Source organism: Cetorhinus maximus, chromosome 36 (genome assembly GCF_964194155.1).
Source record: "Cetorhinus maximus chromosome 36, sCetMax3.hap1.1, whole genome shotgun sequence".
NCBI classification, from domain to species: domain Eukaryota; kingdom Metazoa; phylum Chordata; class Chondrichthyes; order Lamniformes; family Cetorhinidae; genus Cetorhinus; species Cetorhinus maximus.
This window is the reverse complement of record NC_135914.1, coordinates 4893319-4905063: the sequence shown is the minus strand read 5'-3', so window position 1 is coordinate 4905063 and position 11745 is coordinate 4893319. Positions and strand designations below refer to the sequence as shown.

The following is an 11745-nucleotide window of genomic DNA, read 5'->3' as shown; positions in this document are numbered from 1 at the left end:
GGGGAGTGTGTGAGGGGAGGGTCCGGGGGGGAGTGTGTGAGGGGAGGGTCCGGGGGGGAGTGTGTGAGGGGAGGGTGTGAGGGGGAGAGTGTGTGGGGGGAGGGTGTGAGGGGGGAGAGTGTGAGGGGGAGGGTGTGAGGGGGGAGAGTGTGAGGGGGGAGAGTGTGAGGGGGGAGAGTGTGAGGGGGGAGAGTGTGAGGGGGGAGAGTGTGAGGGGGGAGAGTGTGAGGGGGGAGAGTGTGAGGGGGGAGAGTGTGAGGGGGGAGAGTGTGAGGGGGAGAGTGTGAGGGGGGGAGAGTGTGAGGGGGGAGAGTGTGAGGGGGGGAGTGTGAGGGGGGAGAGTGTGAGGGGGGAGAGTGTGAGGGGGGAGAGTGTGAGGGGGGGAGAGTGTGAGGGGGGAGTGTGAGGGGGGAGGGGGGGAGAGTGTGAGGGGGGGAGAGTGTGAGGGGGGAGAGTGTGAGGGGGAGAGTGTGAGGGGGGAGAGTGTGAGGGGGGAGAGTGTGAGGGGGGAGAGTGTGAGGGGGGAGAGTGTGAGGGGGGAGAGTGTGAGGGGGGAGAGTGTGAGGGGGGAGAGTGTGAGGGGGGAGAGTGTGAGGGGGGAGTGTGAGGGGGGAGAGTGTGAGGGGGGAGAGTGTGAGGGGGGAGAGTGTGAGGGGGGGAGTGTGAGGGGGGAGAGTGTGAGGGGGGAGAGTGTGAGGGGGGAGAGTGTGAGGGGGGGAGTGTGAGGGGGGGAGTGTGAGGGGGGAGAGTGTGAGGGGGGGAGTGTGAGGGGGGAGAGTGTGAGGGGGGAGAGTGTGAGGGGGGAGAGTGTGAGGGGGGAGAGTGTGAGGGGGGGGAGAGTGTGAGGGGGGAGAGTGTGAGGGGGGAGAGTGTGAGGGGGAGAGTGTGAGGGGGGAGAGTGTGAGGGGGGAGAGTGTGAGGGGGGAGAGTGTGAGGGGGGAGAGTGTGAGGGGGGAGAGTGTGAGGGGGGAGAGTGTGAGGGGGGAGAGTGTGAGGGGGGAGAGTGTGAGGGGGGAGAGTGTGAGGGGGGAGAGTGTGAGGGGGAGAGTGTGAGGGGGGAGAGTGTGAGGGGGGAGAGTGTGAGGGGGGAGAGTGTGAGGGGGGAGAGTGTGAGGGGGAGAGTGTGAGGGGGGAGTGTGAGGGGGGAGAGTGTGAGGGGGGAGAGTGTGAGGGGGGGAGAGTGTGAGGGGGGAGAGTGTGAGGGGGGAGAGTGTGAGGGGGGAGAGTGTGAGGGGGGAGAGTGTGAGGGGGGAGAGTGTGAGGGGGGAGAGTGTGAGGGGGGAGAGTGTGAGGGGGGAGAGTGTGAGGGGGAGAGTGTGAGGGGGGAGAGTGTGAGGGGGGAGAGTGTGAGGGGGGAGAGTGTGAGGGGGGAGAGTGTGAGGGGGGAGAGTGTGAGGGGGAGAGTGTGAGGGGGGAGAGTGTGAGGGGGGAGAGTGTGAGGGGGGAGAGTGTGAGGGGGGAGAGTGTGAGGGGGGAGAGTGTGAGGGGGGAGAGTGTGAGGGGGGAGAGTGTGAGGGGGGAGAGTGTGAGGGGGAGAGTGTGAGGGGGGGAGAGTGTGAGGGGGGAGAGTGTGAGGGGGGGAGTGTGAGGGGGGAGAGTGTGAGGGGGGAGAGTGTGAGGGGGGGAGAGTGTGAGGGGGAGAGTGTGAGGGGGGAGAGTGTGAGGGGGGAGAGTGTGAGGGGGGAGAGTGTGAGGGGAAGTGTGAGGGGGGAGAGTGTGAGGGGGGGAGAGTGTGAGGGGGAGAGTGTGAGGGGGGAGAGTGTGAGGGGGAGAGTGTGAGGGGGGGAGTGGGGGGGGAGTGTGAGGGGGGGGAGTGTGAGGGGGGGGAGTGTGAGGGGGGGAGTGTGAGGGGGGGGAGTGTGAGGGGGGGAGTGGGGGGGGGGGAGTGTGGGGGGGGGGGAGTGTGGGGGGGGGGGAGTGTGGGGGGGGGGAGTGTGAGGGGGGGGGAGTGTGAGGGGGGGGGAGTGTGAGGGGGGGGAGTGTGAGGGGGGGGGAGTGTGAGGGGGGGGAGTGTGAGGGGGGGGAGTGTGAGGGGGGGAGTGTGAGGGGGGAGTGTGAGGGGGGGGAGTGTGAGGGGGGGGAGTGTGGGGGGGGGAGTGTGGGGGGGGGAGTGAGTGAAGGGGGGGGAAAGAGTGTGTGGGGGGGTAGTGTGTGAGGGGGGGGTGGAGTGTGTGAGGGGGGTGGGGGGGGCGGGGGGAGTGTGTGGGGGGGTCGGGGGGAGTGTGTGGGGGGGGTCGGGGGGAGTGTGTGAGGGGGGGGTCGGGGGGAGTGTGTGAGGGGGGGGTCGGGGGGAGTGTGTGAGGGGGGGTCGGGGGGAGTGTGTGAGGGGGGGTCGGGGGGAGTGTGTGAGGGGGGGTCGGGGGGAGTGTGTGAGGGGGGGTCGGGGGGAGTGTGTGAGGGGGGGTCGGGGGGAGTGTGTGAGGGGGGGTCGGGGGGAGTGTGTGAGGGGGGGTCGGGGGGAGTGGGTGAGGGGGGGTCGGGGGGAGTGGGTGAGGGGGGGTCGGGGGGAGTGGGTGAGGGGGGGTCGGGGGGAGTGGGTGAGGGGGGGTCGGGGGGAGTGGGTGAGGGGGGGTCGGGGGGAGTGGGTGAGGGGGGGTCGGGGGGAGTGGGTGAGGGGGGGTCGGGGGGAGTGGGTGAGGGGGGGTCGGGGGGAGTGGGTGAGGGGGGGTCGGGGGGAGTGGGTGAGGGGGGGTCGGGGGGAGTGTGTGAGGGGGGGTCGGTGGGGAGGGAGTGTGTGAGGGGGGGGTCGGTGGGGAGGGAGTGTGTGAGGGGGGGGTCGGTGGGGAGGGAGTGTGTGAGGGGGGGGTCGGTGGGGAGGGAGTGTGTGAGGGGGGGGTCGGTGGGGAGGGAGTGTGTGAGGGGGGGGTCGGTGGGGAGGGAGTGTGTGAGGGGGGGGTCGGTGGGGAGGGAGTGTGTGAGGGGGGGGTCGGTGGGGAGGGAGTGTGTGAGGGGGGGGTCGGTGGGGAGGGAGTGTGTGAGGGGGGGGTCGGTGGGGAGGGAGTGTGTGAGGGGGGGGTCGGTGGGGAGGGAGTGTGTGAGGGGGGGTCGGTGGGGAGGGAGTGTGTGAGGGGGGGGTCGGTGGGGAGGGAGTGTGTGAGGGGGGGGTCGGTGGGGAGGGAGTGTGTGAGGGGGGGGTCGGTGGGGAGGGAGTGTGTGAGGGGGGGGTCGGTGGGGAGGGAGTGTGTGAGGGGGGGGTCGGTGGGGAGGGAGTGTGTGAGGGGGGGGTCGGTGGGGAGGGAGTGTGTGAGGGGGGGGTCGGTGGGGAGGGAGTGTGTGAGGGGGGGGTCGGTGGGGAGGGAGTGTGTGAGGGGGGGGTCGGTGGGGAGGGAGTGTGTGAGGGGGGGGTCGGTGGGGAGGGAGTGTGTGAGGGGGGGGTCGGTGGGGAGGGAGTGTGTGAGGGGGGGGTCGGTGGGGAGGGAGTGTGTGAGGGGGGGGTCGGTGGGGAGGGAGTGTGTGAGGGGGGGGTCGGTGGGGAGGGAGTGTGTGAGGGGGGGGTCGGTGGGGAGGGAGTGTGTGAGGGGGGGGTCGGTGGGGAGGGAGTGTGTGAGGGGGGGGTCGGTGGGGAGGGAGTGTGTGAGGGGGGGGTCGGTGGGGAGGGAGTGTGTGAGGGGGGGGTCGGTGGGGAGGGAGTGTGTGAGGGGGGGGTCGGTGGGGAGGGAGTGTGTGAGGGGGGGGTCGGTGGGGAGGGAGTGTGTGAGGGGGGGTCGGTGGGGAGGGAGTGTGTGAGGGGGGGGTCGGTGGGGAGGGAGTGTGTGAGGGGGGGTCGGTGGGGAGGGAGTGTGTGAGGGGGGGGTCGGTGGGGAGGGAGTGTGTGAGGGGGGGGTCGGTGGGGAGGGAGTGTGTGAGGGGGGGTCGGTGGGGAGGGAGTGTGTGAGGGGGGGGTCGGTGGGGAGGGAGTGTGTGAGGGGGGGGTCGGTGGGGAGGGAGTGTGTGAGGGGGGGGTCGGTGGGGAGGGAGTGTGTGAGGGGGGGGTCGGTGGGGAGGGAGTGTGTGAGGGGGGGGTCGGTGGGGAGGGAGTGTGTGAGGGGGGGGTCGGTGGGGAGGGAGTGTGTGAGGGGGGGGTCGGTGGGGAGGGAGTGTGTGAGGGGGGGGTCGGTGGGGAGGGAGTGTGTGAGGGGGGGGTCGGTGGGGAGGGAGTGTGTGAGGGGGGGGTCGGTGGGGAGGGAGTGTGTGAGGGGGGGGTCGGTGGGGAGGGAGTGTGTGAGGGGGGGGTCGGTGGGGAGGGAGTGTGTGAGGGGGGGGTCGGTGGGGAGGGAGTGTGTGAGGGGGGGGTCGGTGGGGAGGGAGTGTGTGAGGGGGGGGTCGGTGGGGAGGGAGTGTGTGAGGGGGGGGTCGGTGGGGAGGGAGTGTGTGAGGGGGGGGTCGGTGGGGAGGGAGTGTGTGAGGGGGGGGTCGGTGGGGAGGGAGTGTGTGAGGGGGGGGTCGGTGGGGAGGGAGTGTGTGAGGGGGGGGTCGGTGGGGAGGGAGTGTGTGAGGGGGGGGTCGGTGGGGAGGGAGTGTGTGAGGGGGGGGTCGGTGGGGAGGGAGTGTGTGAGGGGGGGGTCGGTGGGGAGGGAGTGTGTGAGGGGGGGGTCGGTGGGGAGGGAGTGTGTGAGGGGGGGGTCGGTGGGGAGGGAGTGTGTGAGGGGGGGGTCGGTGGGGAGGGAGTGTGTGAGGGGGGGGTCGGTGGGGAGGGAGTGTGTGAGGGGGGGGTCGGTGGGGAGGGAGTGTGTGAGGGGGGGTCGGTGGGGAGGGAGTGTGTGAGGGGGGGGTCGGTGGGGAGGGAGTGTGTGAGGGGGGGTCGGTGGGGAGGGAGTGTGTGAGGGGGGGTCGGTGGGGAGGGAGTGTGTGAGGGGGGGGTCGGTGGGGAGGGAGTGTGTGAGGGGGGGTCGGTGGGGAGGGAGTGTGTGAGGGGGGGGTCGGTGGGAGGGAGTGTGTGAGGGGGGGGTCGGTGGGAAGGGAGTGTGTGAGGGGGGGGTCGGGGGGAGTGTGTGAGGGGGGGGTCGGGGGGAGTGTGTGAGGGGGGGGTCGGGGGGAGTGTGTGAGGGGGGGTCGGGGGGAGTGTGTGAGGGGGGGTCGGGGGGAGTGTGTGAGGGGGGGGTCGGGGGGAGTGTGTGGGGGGGGGTCGGGGGGAGTGTGTGAGGGGGGGGTCGGGGGGAGTGTGTGAGGGGGGATCGGGGGGAGTGTGTGAGGGGGGGTCGGGGGGAGTGTGTGGGGGGGGGTCGGGGGGAGTGTGTGGGGGGGGGTCGGGGGGAGTGTGTGGGGGGGGGTCGGGGGGAGTGTGTGGGGGGGGTCGGGGGGAGTGTGTGGGGGGGGGTCGGGGGGAGTGTGTGGGGGGGGGGTCGGGGGGAGTGTGTGAGGGGGGGTCGGGGGGAGTGTGTGAGGGGGGGGTCGGGGGGAGTGTGTGAGGGGGGGTCGGGGGGAGTGTGTGAGGGGGGGTCGGGGGGAGTGTGTGAGGGGGGGGTCGGGGGGAGTGTGTGAGGGGGGGTCGGGGGGAGTGTGTGAGGGGGGGTCGGGGGGAGTGTGTGAGGGGGGGTCGGGGGGAGTGTGTGAGGGGGGGTCGGGGGAGTGTGTGAGGGGGGGTCGGGGGGAGTGTGTGAGGGGGGGTCGGGGGGAGTGTGTGAGGGGGGGTCGGGGGGAGTGTGTGAGGGGGGGTCGGGGGGAGTGTGTGAGGGGGGGTCGGGGGGAGTGTGTGAGGGGGGGTCGGGGGGAGTGTGTGAGGGGGGGTCGGGGGGAGTGTGTGAGGGGGGGTCGGGGGGAGTGTGTGAGGGGGGGGAGTGTGTGAGGGGGGGAGTGTGTGGGGGGGGGAGTGTGTGGGGGGGGGAGTGTGTGGGGGGGGGAGTGTGTGAGGGGGGGGAGTGTGAGGGGGGGGAGTGTGAGGGGGGGGAGTGTGAGGGGGGGGAGTGTGAGGGGGGGGAGTGTGAGGGGGGGAGTGTGAGGGGGGGAGTGTGAGGGGGGGAGTGTGAGGGGGGGGAGTGTGAGGGGGGGGGAGTGTGAGGGGGGGGAGTGTGAGGGGGGGGGAGTGTGAGGGGGGGGGAGTGTGAGGGGGGGGAGTGTGAGGAAGGGGGAGTGTGAGGAAGGGGGAGTGTGAGGAAGGGGGAGAGTGAGGAAGGGGGAGAGTGAGGAAGGGGGAGAGTGAGGAAGGGGGAGAGTGAGGAAGGGGGAGAGTGAGGAAGGGGGAATGTGAGGAAGGGGGAGTGTGAGGAAGGGGGAGTGTGAGGAAGGGGGAGTGTGAGGAGGGGGGAGTGTGAGGGGGGGGAGTGTGAGGGGGGGGAGTGTGAGGGGGGAGAGTGTGAGGGGGGAGAGTGTGAGGGGGGAGAGTGTGAGGGGGGAGAGTGTGAGGGGGGAGAGTGTGAGGGGGGAGAGTGTGAGGGGGGAGAGTGTGAGGGGGGAGAGTGTGAGGGGGGAGAGTGTGAGGGGGGAGAGTGTGAGGGGGGAGAGTGTGAGGGGGGAGAGTGTGAGGGGGGAGAGTGTGAGGGGGGAGAGTGTGAGGGGGGAGAGTGTGAGGGGGGAGAGTGTGAGGGGGGAGAGTGTGAGGGGGGAGAGTGTGAGGGGGGGGAGTGTGAGGGGGGGGAGTGTGAGGGGGGGGAGTGTGAGGGGGGGAGTGTGAGGGGGGGGGAGTGTGAGGGGGGGAGTGGGGGGGGGGGAGTGTGGGGGGGGGGGAGTGTGGGGGGGGGAGTGTGAGGGGGGGGGGAGTGTGAGGGGGGGGAGTGTGAGGGGGGGAGTGTGAGGGGGGGGGAGTGTGAGGGGGGGAGTGTGAGGGGGGGGAGTGTGAGGGGGGGGGAGTGTGAGGGGGGAGTGTGAGGGGGGGGAGTGTGAGGGGGGGGAGTGTGAGGGGGGGGAGTGTGGGGGGGGGAGTGAGTGAAGGGGGGGGGAAAGAGTGTGTGGGGGGGGGGTAGTGTGTGAGGGGGGGGTGGAGTGTGTGAGGGGGGTGGGGGGGGCGGGGGGGAGTGTGTGGGGGGGGGTCGGGGGGAGTGTGTGGGGGGGGGGTCGGGGGGAGTGGGTGAGGGGGGGTCGGGGGGAGTGTGTGAGGGGGGGGAGTGTGTGAGGGGGGGAGTGTGTGGGGGGGGAGTGTGTGGGGGGGGGGAGTGTGTGGGGGGGGGAGTGTGTGAGGGGGGGGAGTGTGAGGGGGGGAGTGTGAGGGGGGGGAGTGTGAGGGGGGGGAGTGTGAGGGGGGGGAGTGTGAGGGGGGGGAGTGTGAGGGGGGGAGTGTGAGGGGGGGAGTGTGAGGGGGGGAGTGTGAGGGGGGGGAGTGTGAGGGGGGGGAGTGTGAGGGGGGGGAGTGTGAGGGGGGGAGTGTGAGGGGGGGGAGTGTGAGGGGGGGGAGTGTGAGGGGGGGGGAGTGTGAGGGGGGGGGAGTGTGAGGGGGGGAGTGTGAGGAAGGGGGAGTGTGAGGAAGGGGGAGTGTGAGGAAGGGGGAGTGTGAGGAAGGGGGAGAGTGAGGAAGGGGGAGAGTGAGGAAGGGGGAGAGTGAGGAAGGGGGAGAGTGAGGAAGGGGGAGAGTGAGGAAGGGGGAATGTGAGGAAGGGGGAGTGTGAGGAAGGGGGAGTGTGAGGAAGGGGGAGTGTGAGGAGGGGGGAGTGTGAGGGGGGGGAGTGTGAGGGGGGGGAGTGTGAGGGGGGGGAGTGTGAGGGGGGGGAGTGTGAGGGGGGGGGAGTGTGAGGGGGGGGGAGTGTAGGGGGGGGGAGTGTGAGGGGGGGGAGTGTGAGGGGGGAGTGTGGGGGGGGGGAGTGTGTGATGGGGGGGAGGAAGAGTGTGTGAAGGGGGGGGTAAGAGTGTGTGAAGGGGGGGCGGAAAGAGTGTGTGAGGGGGGGGGGTAGTGTGTGAGGGGGGGGGGGGTGGAGTGTGTGAGGGGGGTGGGGGGGGGGGGGGAGTGTGTGAGGGGGTGGGTGGGGAACGGGGACCTGGTGATATTGTCAGTGAAGCAGCGGCGGCTGCGGGGATCTCGGGCTGGGAAATGAGTCCCGCCTCCCGGCCTCTGCCGAGTCCCAGCTCCGGCTTCAGGCTCCGGGAGTGAAGTGAGCGGCCGGGGGGGATGAATGTCCGGCCAATCCTGGGTCCCCCAACGCCGCCCTCGGACCGCGCGCTTCACTTACCGATTCCTCCTCCGCCGTCCCGGCGCCGTCCTCACCCCGGCCGATTCCGATTCTAATCGCTCCGCCACCTCGCGCTTCACAACAACAACAATGAGCGTCTGCGCCCGCATGGGGCGCCAGCCCGCTCCGCCAATCCGCGCCCGCCTCTCATAGCTCCTTTCACTGCGGCCCAATCAGCAATCGCTTATCAGGCGGCCTGGACCAATTGCGGCGAGCGTTGCATCCGCGTACGCTGAGCGCGGCCTTGACGTCATGCGCCTGACGACTCCTGACGGTGCGGAGCCTGGCGCCGCGAGTCTGCGCAGTGGCGGGACGTCAGGGGACGGCTCCAGTGCAGGTGGAGGCCATTCAGCCCATCGTGTCTGCCCCGGCCCTCTGAATGAGCAATGCACCTAGCGCGAATCTACCACCTTATCCCCATCACCCTGCACATTCTTCCTTTTCAAATAACTGTCTCATTCCCTTTTGGATGCCTCAATTGAACCTGCCTCCACCTCACTCTCAGGCAGTGCATTCCCAATCTTAACCATTCGCTGGGCGAAAACCATTTTCCTCATATTATTTTTCCTTCATTTGCAAGTTACTTTAAATCTGTGCCCTGCCATTCCCAATCCTTTCACAAGTGCGACTAGTTCCGTCCTATCTACTCTGTCCAGATCGCTCATAATTTTCAATGCCTCTATCCAACCTCTCCTCCAATCCAAACTTTTCCAATCTATCCTCATGACTGAAGTTCCTCATCCATTCTCACAAATCCTTCCTGCACTCTATCCAATTCTTTTCTAAAATGTGGCACCTGGGACTGGGCGCTGCTCCAGCTGAGACTGAAGGACAAGCTAACTGTAACCTCCTTGCTTTTGTACTCCATACCCCAATTAATAAAGCACCCTATGTTTTTTTTAACCATTCTCTCAACCTGTCTGCCACCCAGGTCCCTCTGCTCCTGCACCTCCTTCAGTGTTGTATCCTTTATTTTATATTGTCTCTCCATGTTGTCCCTACCAAAATGAATCACTTCACATTTCTCCACATTGATCTTCAACTGCCACCTGTCCACCCATTCCACCAGCATCATCCAGTCAGCTGCTGGATAGTGAAGGGGCATGTTCCTCAGGAAAGAGAGCACAGAATATTTATGTAAAAGTGAAATACTGTGGATGCTGGAAATCTGATAGAAAAAACTCAGCAGGTCTGACACCTGGATTAGAAGACTCATATTCAACTCACAGAATCACAGTGCAGAAGAGGCCCTTTGGCCGATCGAGTCTGCACTGACCCGTGAGAAACACCTGACCTACCGACCTAATCCCATTTACCAGCACTTGGCCCATAGCCTTGAATGTTATGACGTGCCAAGTGCTCATCCAGGTACTTTTTAAAGGATGTGAGGCAACCCGCCTCCACCACCCTCCCAAGCAGCGCATTCCAGACCATCACCACCCTCTGGGTAAAAAAGCTTTTCCTCACATCCCCCCTAAACCTCCTGCCCCTCACCTTGAACTTATGTCCCCTCGTGACTGACCCTTCAACTAAGGGGAACAGCTGCTCCCTATCCACCCTGTCCATGCCCCTCATAATCTTGTACACCTCGATCAGGTCGCCCCTCAGTCTTCTCTGCTCCAACAAAAACAACCCAAGTCTATCCAACCTCTCTTCATAACATAAATGTTTCATCCCAGGCAACATCCTGGTGAATCTCCTCTGCACCACCTCCAGTGCAATCACATCGAAACATAAACTCTGTTTCTCTCTCCATGGCTTGGCTGGCTCAGTTGTGCAAAGCAAGATCCCACTAACAGCAATGAAATAAATGATAATATAATCCAATAAAGTGACATTTATTGAGATATCTATATCGGCCTACTCTGGAATACTGCTGCGAGATCACTTAAATCACCTGAGATGTTGGCCTTCATTGGAAAGTTGGCACCTCCAAGTGTGCTGTGCTTGCAGTATCTATACGCATATCTCTATACCCACATAAACAGATCATTGCAGAGATAGGGAGGACAGGGAGCCAAAGGGCTCCCTCCTGAAAAGCAACGTTTTATTCATTCACGGTGTGTCAGTGTCACTGGTGAGTAGTATTTATTGTCTATCCCTAATTGCCCTTGAGAAAGTGGCAGTGAGTTGCTGCAGTCCATGTGGTGTAGGTACACCCAGTGTTAGGGAGGGAATTCCAGGATTTTGGCCTAGCAACAATGAAGAAATGGCAAAAGAGTTCCAAGTCTGAATGGTGATATGAAGATGTGTTATATAGAATATTAATTTATAATGTCATCAGCTGGACTTGTTTACATAATAATGTCACCTGTTGAACATACATAAGCATTGAACTTTCGAAAAGGACACTTTTGCTAAGCAAAGTGCACTTGCCTACAACAGCTACCATGTTGCATTTGCAAAGGACACAAGCAACTTTATGGAGACACAGTCTACGGAGCTCACAGAGACAGTGGCTAAGACAAGTTCAGATTGAAGCCAGAGAGAGGTCACGTGACCCAGCTCTTGGATGTAAAATATACTAGATTTAAACTAACTACAGGGCCAATAGCCTTACCCCTTCACTTTCTCTGAAACCTCTCTCATCAAAGCTGTTTGTGATTTGAAACCCACCTGAAGACCTCATTGCTGCAAACAGTTCTTAAAGGAGGATTTTGAATCAACACCACTGTCTCCAAGAGAAAAGAGAATCAACCAGCCATGCCTGCTGCAGTGAGAAACTGAAGTACCAGCAGCTACTGTGGAAAGTGGCCCTTCAGTTGCAAACAAGCATCCAGACAATCCACGATTCTTTTTCTGACTTTAATTTTTACTTGGCCAAGTTTTAAGATCTGATATTCCGCAGAGTTCTATTTCTATTTTCATGCTTGGGGTGGGTGGGAGGTGGGCTTTGTGTCTGTGTTGTTTTTGCATTAGTGGGTCGTTGGACATATTTGTACATTTTAAACCTTTTAACCATTTCTGCATCTTTGAGTGAGTTTTAGCAATAAAACTAACTTTTTACTTGTTAACTTAAGGAACCTGGCTGTCTTATTTCTTACACTGAGCTACACACAGTTATGTATATATATTGAATTGGCAATATCACCTTTTTAAGTTCAAACTCTGTTATAGCAATCGTGTGTCACTTGGAGGGGAATTTCCAGGTGTTGTTCCTAAGTGTCTGTGCTCTTGTTCTTGTGGATGATAAAGGTCACAGCTTTGGAATGTGCTATCAAAGGAGCCTTATCAAGGTGCTGTCGTGTATTTTGTAGAGCTTAAACACTGCAGCCACATTGCACCGATGACAGAGGAAGTGAATATTTAAGGTGTTGGATGGGTTACCAATCAAACAGATTGCTTTACTCTGGATGGTGTTGAGCTTCCTGAGTGCTGTTGAAGCTGTATTTATCCAGGCACATGGGGAGTATTCCATCACACTCCTGACTTGTGCTTTGTGGATGGACAGGTTTTGGGTCGTCAGGTGGTGAGTTGCTAGGCACAGATTACCCAGCTCTGACCTGTTTTTATGGTTACATTATTTGTATTCAGTTTCTGGTCGGTGGTCATCCCCAGCATGTAATGGTGGGAGATTCGATGGTGGTCATGCTGTTCAATGTCAAGGGGCAGATGGTTAGATGCTCTGCTTGGTTGGAGATGGTCATTGCCTGACACTTGTATGGCAGGA

At 63.7% G+C, this 11745-nt stretch overlaps 1 protein-coding gene across 1 annotated transcript in view; it reads right to left on the bottom strand.

Moving 5' to 3' along the window:
• The window catches only part of smad10a (SMAD family member 10a), a 139648-nt gene extending 131555 nt beyond the window's left edge, over window positions 1-8093 (bottom strand). Inside the window, exon 1 of the mRNA XM_078534038.1 lies at window positions 8076-8093. The gene's annotated coding sequence lies outside the window, so the exon portion shown is untranslated. The remainder of the gene's footprint in view (window positions 1-8075) is intronic.
• Window positions 8094-11745: the final 3652 nt, after the last annotated feature.